Below are 20,929 nucleotides of genomic sequence, written 5' to 3' on the forward strand. Positions count from 1 at the left end.
CCTATCTACTTTTTGAGATCTGAACCAGTTCAGTTCGGATCCGAACCGAACCAGGGGGTGGTTCAGACAAAACCAAAACCGAACCACCCCCTCCCGGTTCGGACCCGGTTCGGACCCGAACTGAACTGGCGAACCAGTTTTATGCACATCCCTACTGCCTGGTTCACTGAAATCAAATGGAAAATAAATCGGGTGGGGTGGGCCAGCCAGAGAGACAGAGTCAAGAGCTCGCGGGGGAGGAGGCGCCGCTACATCGGTGCGGCTGCAGCTGCCTGATTGGAAAAACACACACCATTGAGTTGGGGGGGGGGTCATGGCGCCTTGGTGCACCCCTTCCTGAAGTGGTGCCCAGGGCACGTGCCCTGCCTGCCCTACCCCTGGTTACGCCCCTGATCGGATGTTCAGAAAAATGGTATCAATTGCAGCCAGTGGGCACCGGGATGGATGGGGAGGGAGGGAGAGAGAGTCAAAAGCTTGTAAGACTTGAATCTAAAGGCTAGCAGAGACATTTAGAAAAGGTGACTGATTTTCCATTATTGCACAAACTGCAGAGTTACAAATATCCTTAATCTCTAAGGTGTTGCTTCTTCTCTGGTTAACAAGAGAATGAAGGGCTGTTCTCATGATCTGCATTAGGGTAGGAGGAGCCTCTGAGCCTAAATCATGGAGTCATGCATGGCTCTGTATTGGCCATTGTGAGATTTTTACAAGCGAGGTAGGAGGAGGGGGAAATGACGATTTGCAAGCCAGCCAATCAGGAGCATGTGTGGCTCCCAAATTAGGGTAGGAGGCTTTTCCTATTCTAATGTCAATTATGAGAACAGCCCTTATCTTTGTGAATGGCAGTCCTATGCATGTTTATGCAAGAGTAAGTCCTACTATGTTCAGTGGGGCAGGAGTGACCCTTTCATGAGGCAGACATGGGTATAGGAAGGGAGGGCAGGGTGCACCACCACCACAGGTGCACCCATCCGCAGACTGGAGGCAGTGTTGCCTCTAACAGGGATTCCCAGATGTTGTTGACTACAAGTCCCAGAATCCCCAGCCACAAAAGCTTTTGCTTGGGGATTATGGGAGTTGCAGTCAACAACATCTGGGAGTCCCTATTCGAGGGAATACTGATTGGGAGAGCATCATATTGTCCTTCACCTCAGGCAGCAAAATGTCTTGAGCTGTCCCTACAACGAAGCCTACTTCTAGGCAACTGCATATAGGATTCCAGCCTTAGTCAAGTGGCTCATAGTTTTTTGAGAAGAGAGAAGTACAAGAAATTGTGGGCTGTCAATTATGTAATCTAATTTATATGGGGATAGTTCCCTCTCCTCTCTCTTGCGCATGTACAACAACAACAAATATTAATATACCCTTTTTAAAGCAAAACTTTCCAAAGTGTAACATAGAGAATGAATGAATGAATGAATGAATGAATAAGATAGATCCTGACCCTGTCCCCAAAGGTCTAAAAGCTTAAGTCTAAAAAGAAACGTAATACAGACATCAGCAATGGTCACTGGAGGGATACTGTGCTGGAAGTGGATAGGGCCCGTTGCTCACCCCCTGCTAGATAAAGAGAATCGCCACTTTTAAAAGGTGCCTTTTTGCTCAGTTAGCAGGGATACACACACACTATACACACACACCCCACCCCACAATAAGCTCTCCAAATACCACAGTGTTCCTGCTAGAAATGCCAAGATTCAGGGTAATTTTCTTATAGTCTGCTGAAGAAACAAATTATTATGCACTACAAAACAGAACTGGCACTTTAAATTTAAAACAGATGACATCAGCATTACACATGGAACCAGACACCATCAAATCATATGCCACCTCATAAATATTCAAGGTAGTGTGGCAAAAGGAATGTAAAGTGAATTGCTGGCCAAGAGGGTTCTCTGGGGGGCTGGGAGCAGAGGGCGGGGAAATTGTTTTTTAAGAGGCTTTTGAGCAATGCAAGTATGCGGTCCATTTCGAACAACCCATGGGGAGCCAGCTCCACATTGTTTGCAGATTTCTTTAGGAGTCTGTATTGCACTGTAGATGGATTATGAGAATCAGAGCATGTAGCCTAAGTAAATATGACCTAGATGTGGTTCTTAGGGTTTTATAGAAGTGACCATTTTGTGGAATCCAAAAGGCAATATATTAAAATCTTGGGAAAGGCTGGGGTGTGGGGGAAGATTAAAACATGAGGCTTGCTGGTCTTGTGGTAGCAAGCATGACTTGTCCCCATAGCTAAGCAGGGTCCACCCTGGTTGCATATGAATGGGAGACTAGAAGTGTGAGCAATGTAAGATATTCCCCTCAGAGGATGGAGCTGCTCTGGGAAGAGCATCAGAAGGTTCCAAGTTTCCTCCCTGGCTTCTCCAAGATAGAGCTGGGAGAGGTTCCTGCCTGCAGCCTTGGAGAAGCCACTGCCAATCTGTGAAGACAATACTGAGCTAGATAGACCAGTGGTTTGACTCAGTAGATGGCAGCTTCCTATGTTCCTATGATAAGATATGACTGAAGTATGTAAATTGTGGGAGAGTGGGAACGTGTAAACAGGGAACAGTTGTTTATCCTTATGCACAACTGCAGAACCCAATGAAATTCATGCACAGCTTGATTTAAACAATCCCTTTTCACACAGCCTGGGTAAAAAGATAGCAGTAGGGTAACTGGAGGAAATGCAACCCATTCCTAAGCATCTGTATTCAGAAGCACCTTCCTCTAAACTCAGCAGGGTTTATTTCCAAGTTCAAAGCTGCTTTATACTCAGTCAGACTGTTGTTATCCAGCCCAATGTTATCTGGCACCTGCTTTGCCTGGCAATGGCTTTCCAGGGGCTCCTCCATCACATGCTACCTGATCCTTTTACCTGGAGATAGCAGGGACTGGACCTGTGACCCCCTGCATGCAAAGTATATACTCTGCCATTGATCCATGTCCCCTCCACTAACCCTACAGAGGTTTGCAGCCTTCATCATCTGCTATGTGATCCTTTAACCTGGAGATGCCAGGAAATTAAACCTGGGACCTTCTGTGTACCAAGTACAGCTTGCACTGGATACTGTGCAGCCAACAGGAGCTGGGCAGTATTCGGTGCAGCAAATGACTGGGTAAATTGACAGTCAGGTAATGACAAAGAAGCTAAATTTCTAGACATGCTGAATGACTGTTGGTTGGTTATGGAACCAACGTTGGTTATGGAACCAACCAGAGAGAAGGCGACTTTGGATTTAATCCTGAGTGGTGCTCAGGATCCAGTGCAAGATGTCACTGTCATGGAACCATTAGGAAACAGTGATCACAGTGTGAACAAATTCAGCATACATGCAAGGAGAGAATCACCAAAAAGGCTAACACAGACACTTTGAATTTCAGAATAGGAAACATGTTTAAAATGAGGAGTTTGGTGAAAGAAAACTGAAAAAGAAAATCAGGAGAGTCACTTCACTCCAGAACACATAGAGTTTATTTAAAACCGCAATAATAGAAGCCCAGTTATAGAAGCGAAATAACAGAAGCTCATACAAAAAAAGAAGGAAAGGTACCACCAAGTCCAGAAGGATTCAGCATGGCCAACAACTAAAGTCAAGGAAGCTATGAAGGGGAAGAAGACTTTCTTCAGAAATTGGAAGTCCTGCCCTAATAAAGAGAACAGAAAGGAACACAAACTCTGGCAAAAGAATTGCAAGGAGACAATAAGGGAGGTGAAAAGAGAGTTTGAGCAGCATGTAGCTAGAAGTGTCAAGGAGAATAACAAAAACTTATTTAAATACATCACAAGCAGGAAACCTGCCAGGGAGGCCGTTGGTCCATTCGATGATGAAGAGTGAAAGGAGGATATAGAGATTGTAGAGAAGCTAAATGAGTTATTTGCATCTGTCTTCACAGCAGAGGATACTGAAGGTACACCTGTGCCTGAACCGAGCTTCTCAGGGACAGAGGCCAAGGACCTGAGTCAGATAGAGGTGACAAAAGACTAAACTGTCTGGAAAAATTAACAAGTTGTTCTAATAAGAACTAATCAGCCTACTTTGCTTTCACTGTCTCTACAATTGGACTAAATTTGGTTCAAATCAAGGTCCACAAGTTAGATCTCTTGCACCTCAAATGTTCATGCATCCACCATCTTGGATCGGTGTGGATTACATCATTACAAACTACACCATTGAGGTGTCCCTGTGTGTCACACACTACAACTATATCAAATTTGGTTCAAATCGGTTAGACAGTCCTCAGGTTAGTACACTTGCACCTCTAAAGTTCACACATCCACCATCTTGGATCGGGGTGGATGACATCACCACAAACTACACCACTGGGGTATCACTATGTGTCCATACAGCTGTAGCAAATTTCGTTCAAATCAGTTAGACAGTCCACAAGTTAGTGCACTTGCACCTCAAAAGTTTGCATGTCTGCCATCTTGAATTGGGTTGGATGACATTGTCACAATCTACACCACTGAGGTGTCCCTATGTGTCCCCATAGCTGTAGCAAATTTAGTTCAAATCAGTTATGTGGTTCACAAGTTAGTCCACTTGTGCCTCCAAAGTTTACACATCTGCCGTCTTGAATCGGTGTGGATGACGTCATCACAAACTATGCCATTGAGGTGTCCCTGTGTGTCACTCAGTACAAGTGTACGTAATTTGATTCAAATGGGTTAGACAGTTCACAAATTAGCCTGCTTGTGCCTCAAATGTTCACATGACCGCCATCTTGAACTGGAGTGGATGACATCATCACACACCATGCCATTTTGGCATCCCTATGTGTCCCTGCAGCTGTAGCAAATTTGGTTCAAATTGGTTAAGCGGTTCACAATTTAGCCCACTTGTACCTCAAAAGTTTATGTGTCCGCCATCTTGGATTGGGGTGGATTACATCATCACAAACTGCACCGTTAAGGTGTCCCTGTGTGTCACTCATTGCCACTGTACATAATTTGGTTTAAATTGGTTAGGCAGTCCACAAATTAGCCTGCTTGCACCTCAGATGTTCACACAGCCGCCATCTTGAATTGGATTGGATGACATCATTATACATACACCATGTCATTTGGGCATCCATATGCGTTCCTGCAGCTGTAGCAAATTTGGTTCAAATTGGTTAAGCGGTTCACAATTTAGCCCACTTGTACCTCAAAAGTTTATGTGTCCGCCATCTTGGATCGGGGTGGATGACATCATCACAAACTGCACTGGTGAGGTGTCCCTAAAATTGTACCCAATTTGGTTCATATTGGTTGAGGCGTTGCAAAGTTGATAGCGGGGGACACACGGACACACACAGAATGCCGGGTGATCTCATAAGCCTACTAGAAAGTAGGCTAGAAATTAGCAAATAGCCAGGGCTACATGGCATACCCGAGGGTCCTTAAAGAACACAAATGTGAAATTGCTGACCTCCTTGCAAAAATATATAACTTATCCTTACAATCAGGTTCTGTACTAGAGGACTGGAAAGTAGTAAATGTAACACAGATTTTCAAAAAGGGATCGGGGCAGGGGAGGGGAGTGCTGGGAAATTACAGACTGGTTACCTTAACATCTGTTGCAGGCAAATTGATGGAAAGTGTTCTCAAGGATAAAATGGTTAAACATATAGAACAGGCCCTGCTGAAGGAGAACCAGCATGGCTTCTGCAAAGGTAAATCTTGTTTCACTAATCTTTTGGAGTTCTTTAAGAATGTCAACAAGTATGTGAATAAAGACAATGAAGTTGACACAGTATACCTAGACTTCCAAAGGCTTTCGACAAAGTTCCTCATTAAAGACTCTTGACAAAATGTAGCAGTAATGGGATAAGGGGACTGGTTCACATATGGACTGGTAACTGTTTGAAGGATAGGAAACAGAGGGTAGGAATCAATGGACAGTTGGCACAATGGATGAAAGGAAGAAGTGGGGTCCCCCAGGGATCAGTACTGGGACCAGTGCTCTTTAACTTGTTCATAAATGATCTAGAAGTTGGGGTAACCAGTGAAGTGACCAAATTTGTAGATGACACCAAACTATGTAGGGTAGTTCAGTCCAAAAGAGATTGCGAGCAGCTCCAAAAGGATCTCTCCAAACTGAGAGAGTGGGCAACAAAATGGCAAATGTGGTTCAGTGTTAGCAAATGTAAAGTGATGTATATTGGGGCAAAAAAACTCAATTTCACACATACACTGATGATAGCACTGAGCTGTCAGTGACTGACCAGAAGAACAACCTTGGGGTCATGGTGGACAGCTCGTTGAAAGCATCAACTCAACGGCAGCAGCTATGAAAAAGGCCAATTCCATGCTAGGGATCATTCGGAAGGAGTTTGAAAATAAAACTGCTAATATTATAATGCCCTTATACAAAACTATGGTGCAGCCACACCTGGAGTACTGTGTACATTTCTGGTCACCATATCTTAAGAAGGACATTGTATAACTGGAAACTGTGCAGAAGAGGGCAACCAAGATGATCAGGGGCCTAGAATACTTTCCTTATGAGGCAAGACTACAATACCTTGGGCTTTTTAGTTTAGAACAAAGACGACTGAGTGGAGACATGATAGAGGTCTATAAAATTATGCCTGGTGTGGAGCAAGTTGATAAAAAGAAAATTTTCTACCTCTCGCATAACACTATAACCAGGGGTCATCCCATGAAACTGATTGCCAAGAAATTTAGGACTGACAAAAGGAAGTACTTTTTCACACACATAATCAGCCTATAGAATTCTCCACCATGGGATGTGGTGACAGCCAACACCCTGGATGACTTTAAGAAGGGTTTAGATAAATTCATGGATGACAAGTGTATCAGTGGCTACTAGCCTGAGGGCTATAGGCCAGCATCAGAGGCAAGATGCATCTAAAAATACCAGTTGCAGGGGAGCAATAACAAGAGAGAAAGCATGCCCGCAATTTTTGCCTGTGGGCTTCCCAGAGGCAACTGGTGGGCCACTGTGTGAAACTGGATGCTGGACTACATAGATCTTGGGCCTGATCCAGCAGGACCTTTCTTATGTTCCTATGAATATGCCCTATCACTGAGCTATGGACCTTTCCCATAGTCTTAAATTTAGTTTTACATATGAAAGGAAAAAGCAAATGAAGTTTACAAAAAGGGCACCGGATAAAGAAAAAACAACAACCTATACAACTCTGAGGTTTGCAGTAGGGATGAATGAAGCTGAACCACCTTACACAAAACATTTTTCTAGTGTACGCAATTCCCTAGTTTTGAAGTTTTATATACACACACAGCTGCCTTATAGTAAATCAGCCCACTGGTCTGTCTTGCCCAATATTTTCTTATCTCCTCCAAGGGTTCTTCAGCTTGGATCCCCAAATGGTGTTGTACAACTTCCATTATCTACAGGTCTCAGGCAGAAGTCTTCTCCATCACCCACTACCTGATCCTTGCAGCTAGAGATGCCAGGGGTTGAACTTGTGACCTCTGTATGCCAACTATATACTCTGCTGCTGAGCTATGGTCTCTAGTCTTACAGAGGTTTGCAGCCTCCATAGTCAAAGATATCAACACCACAATGGCCCAATACATGCTATAAAAGTAGAATAAGGCAACTGTCCTCAAAAAGGAGCAGAGGTTCTTCTGATGTACACACGTGGAACTCCCCCATGGCAAGGGCTGCTCTGTTCTCTCCTTTGGATGAGATGAGGAATGGGGAGAATACCGCTCAACACAAGGGACTCTATTCCAAACCATCAGAAGCTATTAACAGGGATTCTAGAGGCATCCATCCAAATGCTAAGAGAATGCTAAAATATGGAACAGCAGAGGGTAAAGAGTGGGTAGTTTGAGATGAACTATCCTTTGCTGTTGAAAATTCCTAAAGCAACTAGTTCCGAATACTAATGGAGACAAGGAACTGGGCTGGATGGACTACTGTTCTACCTCACCAAGACTATTTTTATATGATTAAAATTGCTGGAAATCAGGGTGTTTAAAAAAATGGGGGTTAGGGGACACAAATAATTTAGTATTTGAAATTCTGTTTGAAAGAAGTAATTGTCAGACACATGAAAAATATGAAAATACTATAAAAATAAAACAAATTATGGGAATAATATATGAATACTCAACAAAACACATTATTGTATCCCTCTTAACTGAGCAAAAAGACACCTTTTAAAATAGTGATTCTCTTATATTTAGCAGGGGGAGAACAACTGGCCATATCCAATCCCAGCACAACATCCCTCCAGTGGCGGTTGCTGGTATCTACCTTATGTTTCTTTTTAAAATTGTGAGCCCTTTAGGGACAGGGGACCATCTTATTTATGTATTATTTATTTCTCTGTGTAAACACTTTGAGAACTTTGGTTGATGGTAAAGTTTAAGGAGAGCTGGCCTTGTGGTAGCAAGCATGACTTGTCCCCATAGCTAAGCAGGGTCTGCCCTGGTTGCATATGAATGGGAGACTTGATGTGTGAGCACTGTAAGAGATTCCCCTCAGGGGATGAAGCCGCTCTGGGAAGAGCAGAAGGCTCCAAGTTCCCTCCCTGGCTTCTCCAAGATAGGGCCAAGAGAGATTCCTGCCTGCAGCCTTGGAGAAGCCGCTGCCAGTCTGTGAAGACAATACTGAGCTAGATAGACCAATGGTCTGACTCAGTATATGGCAGTTTCCTATGTTCCTAAAGATAAAGAGTTGATTTCGACTCCTCGTGCCCACAGAGCCCTGTGGTTTTCTTTGGTAGAATACAGGAGGGATTTACCATTGCCTCCTCCCATGTAAGAGTGATACATAAATATCTGTAGGAGGAGGAGGAGGAGGAGTATTGTGGGCATGATTCCAAGCCACTTGTTTCCATACCTGCTCCTGTGGCCATCTCTGCTGTTATTGTCCTACCACGGACGGCAGGTGCGTGCACGCGACGTCATGATGTGTGCATGCCCATGCCTGGCGCACGCAGGCACATTGGATACTTCCAGTTGCATCCGGTAAACAGGGGCAACGGGGCGGCAGGGAGGTACACTGCTGCCCCAATGGACTTTAGAAAAAAGGAGCACCAGCGGGGGAAGAGCGGAGGGAGGGGTAAGTGCACCCTCCCCCGCTCTTAAAGCAGCACCCCCCTGGCATCGAACCAGCAGAAACAGCTGCCTTTCAAACCGGTTCCATGCACATCCCTATTGCAAGGATTGCAACGAGATAATACATGTGAAGCACTTCAAACATGTGCAAGTACTATATAACTGCTAGGCATCACTATAGATGCAAACTGAGAAATCAAGCAGGCAGAGGTGCACCTAGGTAATTTTGGAGCCTGGACATAAAGGCCTTTGCCTAACTGGCATGGTGAGGATTTGGGGGCCCCCAAGGGGTGTGGAGCCCTTGGACTTCTGCCTGGAAGTGCAGGGGTAACAATGCCTCTGCAAGCAGGGAATGGAGATCTTTCTGCAATAAGGCCACTTAAAAGTTGAGGGGAAACTTCAGTTCTTGGTCAGGATATAAATCAGATGTTTGTGGTGTCCAAACCAGATCCCATCAAGCCTTGAGAAAGGACCCATTGAGTGGCAGCAGCTGTCAGAATCAACCATCTGGCATTGCTGAATGCCTCATTATATGATTTAGCGTTGAAAGAAGCTAAATCTTCAATTTCACTTTACATTCCTTAGAATTTTTCTAACCTTGGTTATCCCTTCTTTCTTTAATTTGCTATGAGTTCATCAAATGTTTAGCCTAGATTGTTGAAGGTAGGAAAGGAAATGAGCTCAGACAAGTCTCACCGCAGTATTACTGGCCACTAGTTGTATGAACAACAGGGGAAAATGAACTCATTGCACAGAGATATACAGAACTTTTTAAAGAAGAAAATGAAATGCTCTGTTTTGTTTTGCGCTCAGCAGAAAGCCCTTCCTGAACGTTTCCAAATCCTTCCATAATGAGAGAGATATGTTACAATAATGAAAACACTGTGGAGTTTTGCACTGAATCCCCCCAAATCCTGGAGGGTGGATACTTGGCATATTGTGCTCCAGGAAGATGGCTGGAAAGCGCAGGGCATTCCTGCAAGAGACGTTGAGGATTTTAATGAGGATTTCCTTGGCTCCTTATGAGATCTGTGGAAATCCTACCATGCCAGGAGCTGAGGGTGTTCAGGTGTAAACCATCTCCATTGAGAGGCGATGGTTTAATATGAGCTCTGTCTGTATCTGTTCTGTGTGTATTCAAGTTGAAAAATGATGCTGTGCAGACTCTTGAGCTTTGAATATCTGTGTGCTTTAAAAACAAAATATCACTACTGGCAGGGGTGGGGGGCTAGGTGGCCAGATTTGGTTTTTAAAAAGCCAAATTCTGGTTTACGGCCCATTTGACCCACGAGTATACCCCTTAGGTTCTGGCAACTCTGAGTGGGGGGGGGCACTCTTCGCAAAGGGCCCAGGACTGCAAAACTGAAGGGAAGCACATTCTAACTTCTGCCTTTGGCCAAGGAACTAAGGGTCACTGGGTTGTGTGCAGGGCTTTTAAAAAGGAAAATCCAGAACTGCACAATTCTATGAGAATGTAACTGGCACCATACATCGCTACAATACACACCTATGCATTTTCTTTGCCTGTGTACACATACTTTGTTGCCTAGAATTATATTCCATGACATTTAGAAGCCTACATACAGCAGGAGAAAATCCTCAGAACTGGGAATTTGACAGCACTATTGTAGGAGAATGTTATATGTTCTTTGGTGAATACTCTGTGGGGAGTAGCAGTGGAGCCTGTGGGAAGCATTTTTGGCAGGGGGAGAAGAAATTGGTACGCTTGATCAGGGTCCAGGATCTAGAGGAGCCTGGACTACTCATTTTACCTTTCTCATTGTGATTGGTCACTTATTACATTGTCTAACATAATACAACTTCTGCATGACTTGAATTTTTGGAACGGCACAAATATTCTTTTAGAACTATACTTTTTTTTAATGAGACGGATGGTACACTTCATGTCTTGTTGCACATTTTTAAAAACCCAGTTATGTGTATATATGGAGGTGGCTTGGAGAATATTTCTGTATTGTTACAACCTGCTGTCTAAATCTCTATGAGGATCATGGATAATTCAACTGAAAGGCAATGCATGCGTCTTCAAAATAAATGAATAACAACATCCTGATCCACATATAATGTGAGAGGCCTGTCTGTGTGTTCAGAATATTGTACAGGGGACTTGCATGTGTTTATTTATTTATTTATTAGTTAGTTATTTATTCGATCTTAGGATCGCCAACCCTTCCAGATCAGCCTGGAATATACCAGAATTGGCATAACTCTTCAAGTGACTATTGAAAGCAATCTGAGAAATCTTAATGGCTTGATATTGTAAAAAACATTTGGAAATCTTGGTGGGGGGGAATGGGGCAGAGCCACCATTGGGTGGACATGAACACAGAACCTGGACCATGACTCCCCTGGAGCCGTCCCTGGTGCCCTATCCAAGCCCTTGCATCTGACGCAAGACGCAGGGAGCATAGCCATATGCAGAAATGGAGCCACGCAGCTCCATTCACAAGGCGCTTGAACCGCTGCTGGATTTCCAGCCCAGTGTGGAGTACTTGGAAAGGCAGAGAGGTGCTTCCCATCCAGGCTGGGAACCCAGTAGTGGCTGAAGCTTCTCACAAACAGAGTCACACGGCTCCATTTGTGAGAAACTTCAGCCAGCACTGAGTTCCCAGCCTGGCTGGCAAAAGTGCATCTCTACGCCTTTCCAAATAGGGAAAGGGGCTCCCAGCTATGCTGCAAACCCAGTGTGGGCTGAAGAGCCTTGCAAACAGGGCTGTGCGGCTCCATTTCTGTGAATGACCACACCCCGAGACTGATGTCAGATGCAGGGGCATGGCTACAGTGCTGGGGCCACTGGGTGGCTTCCTACGCACCTGGGGGGAAATATTGGGAAATTTTCAAGATCTTGCTGAACAGCTCCCATCAGAACATAAGAGTTCATACCCTGAATATATATGAAGATGACCCGGAGACAAATCTGGCAGCAGCATTCTGCATCAATTGCAGTTTCTGGACTATGTACAAAGGCCATCCCATATAGAGTGCATTGCAGTTGTCAAGCCTGGAGGTTACCAGCATGTGCACCACTGTCTTAAGGTCACTCACTTCCAGGAAAGGGTGCAGTTGGTAAACCAGTCAAAGCTGTCAGAAAGCACTCCTGGCCACTGCCTCCACCTGAAATATCAGAGAGAGGGTTGGGTCCAGAAGTGTTCCTTTCAGGTGAGTGTAACCCTATTCAGAACGGGCAGATCTATACCATTTCCTGAACTGCAGCTTCCTCCAATGAGCACCTCTATCTTGTTTGGATTCAGTCTCAGTTTATTATTTTATGTATTTATGTATATATTTTTACATTTATCTCCCTCATCCAGCCCATTACTACCTCAAGGCAAGCATTTAGGGAAGTTATGCTATCGCCTGATGAAGCTGACATGAAGAAATTGGTTTGGCTGTCATCAGCATACTGATAACACTGTGCACCAAATCCCCTGATGATCTCTCCCTACATTTCATGTAGATGTTAAAAAGCATTGGAGACAGAATGGAGCCCTGAGGGACACCATACAAAAGCTCTCTCTTTGGAAATGTAAGTAAGTTAATGTAAGTAAGTTAAAAAGAAAGAAAGAAAAAGGAAGGAAGGAAGGAAGGAAGGAAGGAAGGAAGGAAGGAAGGAAGGAAGGAAAAGATTGATTGCCTGGAGTTGAGAAGCCAGCACCTTCTCCCATTGGCCAACCATGGGAGATTGGAAACAGGCCTACAATTGCTCAGCTCTGAGGGATCAAATGTAGGCTTCTTCAAGAGAGGTCTAATAATTGCCTCCTTTAAACAAGGAGGTATTCTATCTTCCTTCAGAGAAGCATTTATGATCTCTATGAGCCCTCTCCAACAATCTCCCTGCTTGATAATATAAGCCATGTTGGACAAAGGTCAAGAGAGCAGGTGATTGGACGCACAGTTCAAAGCAGCTTGTTCACACCTTCAAGAGTCACAAACTGAAATGGATCTATTTTAACCACACAAGAGGAGTTACTGGATACCCCACTAAAGACTCTGCCACCGGTTATGGAATCCAGGTTGGCTCAAATATGAGAGATTTTGTCCAGTGTAGCTGATACTGAACTAGATGGACCAATAGTCTGAATAAGACAACGTCCTATGTTCCATTCTACTCATGCATACCACATTTGCAGGTGTTTATTTTAAGCTCTACACAGTCACAACAACCCAAACAATATCCCATGCAACTACTTTTCAGGGTTTTCTTAATTTTGCAAGGTGCCTGATCTGTGTTCAGATTACATCAAGTCAGACTGAGTTTAAAATATTGCAGGGGGAGGGATTTAATATAAATGTAATCATTTCAATCCATTTCTGCCTTTTTGTCCCGTCTCCTCCCCTCACTTCCCCCGCCCTCTGCCACAACACAGGGTCTTGTGACAATAGAGGATTCTTCAAAAGACAAAATGTAGCTCTTGAGAAGCTTGGGCAAATTCCTCCCAAAGTATGTAACGGAAATAGGTGAAGTGTAAACAGCAGGCTCAAGTGGTTGATTAGTCCCTCTTAGAGTATCCCAACACTTTTGTTTATTTAGGGACATACTGAGAGGCCCTTGCAAATAAGTCTGTTGAGACTATCCTGTGATAGAATTTTCAAGCATGTAGAATAAATAGAACAATTTGTGTGTGGGGGGTGTGTGTGTGTCTTAAGATCACCTTTAAAACATCTTTTATACAAAGCAGCAGTGTATGCTGGATATCACTGAATTAAATTTAGAATATGTGCTGTCTAAAAAGGGATACCTGGCAACAACAAAACTAAAAATAGGACCACGAAATTCAGCATTTGAGAAATATATGCATTTGCTTGAAAAGAATAATGCTATTAAAAATAACTCCACAGCATTTTGCTTAAGCATCAAGGTATAAACTAATCATTAGCTGCTGCACATTTCTCTTCTAAGCCAGAAAAGATGTAATTTCCAGTGCAATTCTCTAGCACTGCTCAGTCACTCTGAAGGTCACTCTGAACAGCAGGGCATCTTTTCAAAGTAAATGATGTAAATACCTAGCATTTGCTGATTGCTTTGGGGAAAATTTCCTTCCAGCCTCAGCATAAAGATTTCTCCATTACCCCAGTGCAGCTAGCTGTGTGGCCCAGGACTATCAGACATCATAGGCTGAGACATCATGGCAGCTGAGTCAGTTGCAGATACACTCGGGGTGTCATGTACTGGGGATGCTCCTCCTCCTCCTGTCTTCTAAAGTGTCATGACTATAGATCCAGGACTCCCTAGCCTGGCAACAAAGAGGACAGTTCTAGGGATGAGACTGGGTGGGAAGAATTTATGAACCAACCTCCAGGTGACCTTGTGCCACTGGGACCTGAACCCTCCATCAGGAGAACTGGGGAACTCAAGCCAACACCTCCAACCATTACCTCAGGACACAATTCTGTCTTTGTCCTTTGATTCAGAGGAAGAGAAGCAATCCAAGACAGAAGCAGATCAAGGTAGCTGGTGCAGAGGGCAGGCATGGATTGCCTCAGGATTGGTCTGCTTCTGCCTTTGATTGTTTCTGCCTTGGAATTGGGCTTCTTCTCCTTCTCCTTCCTCTTTAATAGGGACTGCTTCTATCAAGCAAGGGAACACAGCAAGGAAATAAAATAAAATAATAAATCACCAACAAAACCAAAGGGAGAGAGAAGCTAAGTTTGTTAGGGCTAGTATTTTCTAGGGTTTGATTGCTGGCTGGCTGGCTGGCTGGTAGTGTTTGTGTGTTTGGCAGGAGTAGCCTGAGTGGGGGATTCATTCCAGGTGAGTGCCTCAACTTGTGGGAGGGTCACACTCCAGTTTGCCTGCTGGTATTGAATACAAGGCTCAGACCAGAGGAACTTTGCTCCCAGGAGCTTTGCGAACAGATATCGAAGGAGTTTTGCAGGAGTTTAATGGGAGATTGGTGAGGAACCCTGGTGGGGGGGGGAGGCACACATGTAGTCCCCCTGCATCACAGAGGAGACACCCAGCACAAGAAAAAGGTTAGTACTGCCCGACTTTGTGATTTTCTTGGTGGACATAGCTAATAACCTTCAATTAGCTGACAACTGCACTCAGTATATAGCTTCAAGTGAACAAGACCTATATACTCTAAATAACCAATCAAACCAGTTATTATGGTAGAATGCCAGCAGGGGAGGGGGTGCTTCCCAGTGTATTTCACAGAGTGTCTCATGTATGGCTATCTGCCCATGGGGCTGAAGTCCTTGGTGTATGCTCGGTGTAAAGAGCTCTTGGCTTTCAGGGAACAGGTTCGTTCCCTCGGAGCCAAGGTGGCTGACCTGGAGAAGGTTAAGGAGGCAGAGAGGTGTGTGGATGAGACCCTCAGGGATGTGACAGAAGCATCCCACTCCCAGGCTGATGGCGCTTCTGCTGTCATGGAGAGTGAAGGTCTAAAGGAAGGGGGACATCGGTCTGAAAAAAAGGGAAACACTGCCTTAGCAGAGACCCCTTCCTTGAGTGATGCACCCATATCCTCTCACACAGAGGATACTCCTCCAGGGGGTGGGGGCCTCCTAGTAGTGGGTGATTCAATCATTAGGGACATAGAGAGATGGGTATGTGACCCACATGTAGACTGCACAGTGAATTGCCTTCCTGGTGCGAAGGTTGCTGATGTCACGCTCATCTAGATAGGCTGTTAAGCAGTGCTGGGGAGGAGTTAGCTGTCTTGGTGCATGTTGGCACCAACCATGTTGGGAAATGCAGTTGGGAGGTCCTGGAAGCCAAATTCAGGCATATACAATCAATCAATCAATCAATCAATCAAGCATACTGAAGTCAAGGACCCCCAGGGTAGCATTCTCTGAAGTGCTACCTGTTACACGTGCAGGGACAGCGCAACAGGTGGAGCGGAGGGGTCTCAATGTGTGGATGAGACTGTGGTGCAAGGAGGAGGGGTTTAGATTTGTTAGGCACTGGGATACATTTTGGAACCAGACTGCTGGCACTTAAAATAACGGAGGTCGCAGAGCAGCTTTTTAAATGACGCCTGGTGGATTGCTGACAGGAACTGGGTGGTATCTGGTTCGGCTAGCAAAATCCCCTAAGGTGTGAAGGTGCACATTTTTTTGGATAAACCAGAAGGGGACAGTGTACAGCCAGGAGTAGAGCAAGGTTCCAATAAGCTAGAAAACCTAGGTGGACTGGAGTCCTCCACAGAACCATTATGGGTAACATTACGGGGACTGAAAAGAAATGTGTTACTAGGGACGTGCTATCTCCCTCTGGATCAAAGCGCTGAGAGTGACCTGGATTTGGAGAAACAAATAAGAGAGGCATCATAGAAAGACAGGGCAGTAATAATCGGTGACTTCCACAAATGGACTGGGTAAATTCAATTCAGGTAAGGAAAGAGAGGCAAAATTTCTAGAGATGCTAAATGACTTTGCCTTAGAACAATAAGTTGCAGAACCAACCAGAGAGATGGCGACCTTGGACTTAATCCTGAGTGGTGCAAGATGTCAGAGTTGCAGAACCATTGGGTAGCAGTGACCTTAGTGTGATTCAATTCAGCATATATGCAAGTGGAGAATAGTCATGGAAGTCCAACACAGATGTGTTGTACTTCAGAAGAGGAAACTTCTCAAAAATGAGGGTTCTCATAAAAAGGAAGTTGAAAGGGAAAGTCAGAAGGGTCAAATCACTCCAGAAAGCATGGAACTTATTTAAAACCAAAATACTAGAAGCACAGTTGGAAGTAGTAGTAGTAAGTTTATTGAGGTCGCAGACCAGATTAACAAACAATAACAATTAATAGAATTGATAAGAAAATTCAGGAAATTTCAAAGTTTACAAAATCACTAACTGTTCAAATTACTAATGCAGTCTTTACGGAGCTTCGATGCCACGAAACAGAACTTTGCCACATTATATGAAATTACAGGTTTAAAACTGGTCAGCATAATTTTCAAATAAAATTGGTCTGTGTGACCAGGATAACTGGCTAAAATAGGAGCAATAAATTTGATGAAAGCATCCTTATAAAACTGGCAATAAAGAATAACATGGGTGATAGACTCTATATCCCCTGAGCTGCAGGGGCAACAGCGCACAATTGAGTATACCAAGAAGGAGGAAAGGTACCATCAAATACAGGAGGATGCCGCCAACATAGTTAAGAAGAGTCAGGAAAGCTATAAAAGGCATGAACATTTCCTTCAGAAAATGGAAGTTCTGCCCAAATGAAGGGGACAGAAAGGAACATAAACTCTGGCAAAAGAAATGCACAGAGACAATAAGGGATGCAAAAAGAGAGTTTGAGGAGCATATAGCTAGGAGTGTCAAAGGGAATAACAAAAACATCTTTAAATGTATCAGAAGTAGAAAATGTGCCAGGGAGGTGGTTGGCCCCTTAGATGATGAGGATGTGAAAGGGATTATTAAGGAGGATAAGGAGATTGCAGATAAGCTGAATGAGTTCTTTGCATCTGTCTTCATGGCGGAGGAGACTGACCATATACCCTCTCCAAAACTGAGTTTTTCAGGTTTAGCGGCTGAAGAACTGGGCCAGTTTGAGGTGCCAAGAAGATGTTCTAAACGGTCTTTAAAAACTAAAAATTAACAAATCACAAAGGCCAGATGGCATCCCCCCCAAAATTCTGAAGGAACTCAAATGTCAAATTGCTGAGTTCCTGGCAAAAATATGTAACTTGTCCATACAATCAGGCTCTGTACCAGAGGACTGGAAAGTAGCCAATGTAACTCTGATTTTCAAAAAAGGATCCGGGGGGATTCGGGAAATTACAGGCTGGTCAGCTTAACTTCAGTGCCAGGTAAATGGATGGAAAGAATACTTAAGGACAAAATTGTATAACATATAGAAGAAAAAGCCTTGCTGAAAGAGAACCAGTGTGGCTTCTGCAAGGGAAAGTCTTGCCTCACTAACATTTTGGAATTCTTTGAGAGTATCAAAAAGCATGCGGATAAAGGGGATATGGTTGACATAGTATACTTGGACTTCCAAAATGCTTTTGACAAAGTTCCCCAACAAAAGCTCTTGAGTAAACGTAGCAGTCATGGGGTAAGGGGAAAGTTTCATGTGTGGATCGGTAACTGGTTGAAGGACAGGAAACAGAGGGTAGGTATAAATGGAGAGTTTTCACTATGGAGGGAAATAAGAAGTACGGTCCCCCAGGGATCAGTACTGGGATCAGTGTAACTTGTGCATAAATGATCTAGAAGTTGGGGTAAGCAGCTAAGTGGCCAAATTTGCAGATGACACTAAACTATTTAGAGTAGTAAAATCAACAACAGATTGTGAGGAGCTGCAAAAAGATCTCTCCAAACTGGGGAAATGGGAGACAAAATGGCAAATGAGGTTCAGTGTAAACAAGTGTTAAGTGATGCATATTAGGGCACCCCCTCCCCAACTTCACATATACTTTGGTGGGATCTGAGCTGTTGGTGACTGACCAGGTCGTGGTGGACAGCTCATTGAAAGTCGACTCAGTGTGCAGCTGCTATGAAAAAGGCTAATTCCATGCTAGGTAACATTAGGAAGGGGATTGAAAATAAAATGCTAACATTATAATACCCTTATACAAATCTATGGTGTAGTCACAACTGGAGTACTGTGTACAGTACTCCACTATCTGGTCACACTATCTTAAGAATGATATTGTAGAAATGGAACAGGTGCAGAAGAGGGCAACCAAAATCATCAGGGGCCTGGAGCACCTTCCTTACTTATAAGGCTAGGCTACAGCATCTGGGGCTCTTTACCTTGGAAAAGAGGTGACTAAGGAGAGACATGATTGAGGTAATAATCAATGGAGTGAAGAGGGTGGACAAAGAGAAATTTTTCTCCTTCTCTCACAACACTAGAATCAGGGGTCACCCCATGAAACTGAAGGTTGGGAAATTTAGGACCGACAAGAGGAAGTACTTTTTCACATAGCATATAATTAGTCTATAGAATTCTTTGCCATGGGATGTGGTGATGACCACCAGCTTGGGTGGCTTTAAAAGGGGCTTAGACAAATTCATGGAGGACAGGTCAATCAATGGCTACTAGTATGGTGGCTGTCGGCCATTTCCAGCCTCAGAAGCACAATGCCTCACAATACCAGTTGCAGGGGATCAACAGCAGGAGAGAGGGCATGCACATACCTCTTGCCTGTCGGCTTCTCAGAGGCATCTGGTGGGCCACTGTGTGAAACAGGATGCTGGACTAGATTGGCCTTGGGTCTGATCCAGCAGAACTATTCTAGGATTGGTAGTTTTTTCTGAAGAGGGCTGCAGCCTCAGAAAAAAACTATCAGTCCCAGAAGCACTTAGACCACTCAGAGACCTAGAAGCGCAGCTAAAGACAAGAGTGACTAAAAGTTCCTGCTGCCGCCACCTGGCATCCTACATGGCCAACCAACCACACTACACCCTCCACCACTCAGCTGGCCAGTGTGCATATGAGGCATCCATTTTAGGGAGGTGCGAAACGTTTCGGATACAAAACGTTTTGTACCCAAAACAGCCCACTTTGGGTGTCTTGTAGACAAAACAAAACACCCACTTTCCAAATTCAAAAGTTTTGTATACAAAACAAAACGTCCCTGTTTCGGCTACAAAACGTTTTGTTGTTTCAGACCTCCATTTTGTGGTGATCTCCGAGTGAGTCTCCATTTTGTGTTTGACATCTCTTTGAATTTCCTGCCTTTCCAGCCTTCCAATCAGTGACCTAAAGCATGGGCTGACCTGCTGACAATTCCCTCCTTGTTCCCCATGAATCTTTTGCTTCTTGCCACTCTTTACTGACCCTACATTGGCCAGGGGAAGGGTTGCTAACCCATGGGGTGCTGGGTTCTGTTGTTTCTGTGGTGTTCTGAGTGTAGATTCTCTGGTAGCATATGAGAGTGGATTCTTGTTTTTCACTGAAAATCCCATATGCTACCAGAGAATCTACACTGAACACCTCAGAAACAACAAAACCCAGTACCCCACAGGCTTGTGGGTATGGGTGTGGTTGGTACCCTATGTGCACTACACAACCCCTCGGGCAACCCCAGTACCCACCCAAGTGGAATTATGGGGCTGCCGAAACCTCCATTATTCCCTATGGGAGAAATCGTAAAGACACATGAACTTCAACAAATCACAAAAAATCAGCCCTTTGCCCAATTCCTTTGAAATAATTCTAGTAGCTTCCTTGCCCCCATTGGGCACTACCACCCACCACACGCTGCTCTGGGCCACCCCTTTCCTCTCAATGTGAAGTGATACATTTGCTGGAATCCCCATTATTTCCTATGGGAAAATTCTTAAAGACACGTAATCTTAAAACATTCACAAAAAAATCAGCCCTTTGCCCAATTCCTTTGAAATTTGGGTGGTAGCTTCAACCCATTGGACACTACAACCACCACCCACTCTTTTTGCCCTGGACCCCTTTTAAAAATCCAAATCGATTCGGATTCAGATTCTGAAAATTCGGCTACAAAACAAAACAGGGGTGATTCGGATTCAGAAATTTTGAGTACAAAACAAAACAGGGGTGTTTCTATTTGGATACAAATTGAAACGAGAAAATTCCAAATGCACACCCCTAATCCATTTGAGGGGTCAGCACAACAAGAGCATGCCAGCTGAGCCGCGCAGGTGAGACAGGTGATTAATTCCCACTGCAGGTGATTAATTCCCACTGCAGCAAGTGGAGCTTTTACCAAAGGAATACTCTGCCTTCCATTCTGCCCCCGCCCAGCCCCCAGCAGTCTCCACTGGCTAGAGAGACCACTGGGCTGACTCAGCATAAGCCAGCTTCCTATGTTCCTATGTGCTAGCTAGGGATTTGTGCATGAATTGCGATTCGATCAGTGATTCACAGCAAAGCCAGGGCACCTTTAAAAGGGAGGAGAACAGGTTCATACCTTCTTCTCTGCCACTTACCACAGCTTCCTGCT

This window comes from Hemicordylus capensis, chromosome 3, assembly GCF_027244095.1.
Source record: "Hemicordylus capensis ecotype Gifberg chromosome 3, rHemCap1.1.pri, whole genome shotgun sequence".
NCBI lineage: Eukaryota > Metazoa > Chordata > Lepidosauria > Squamata > Cordylidae > Hemicordylus > Hemicordylus capensis.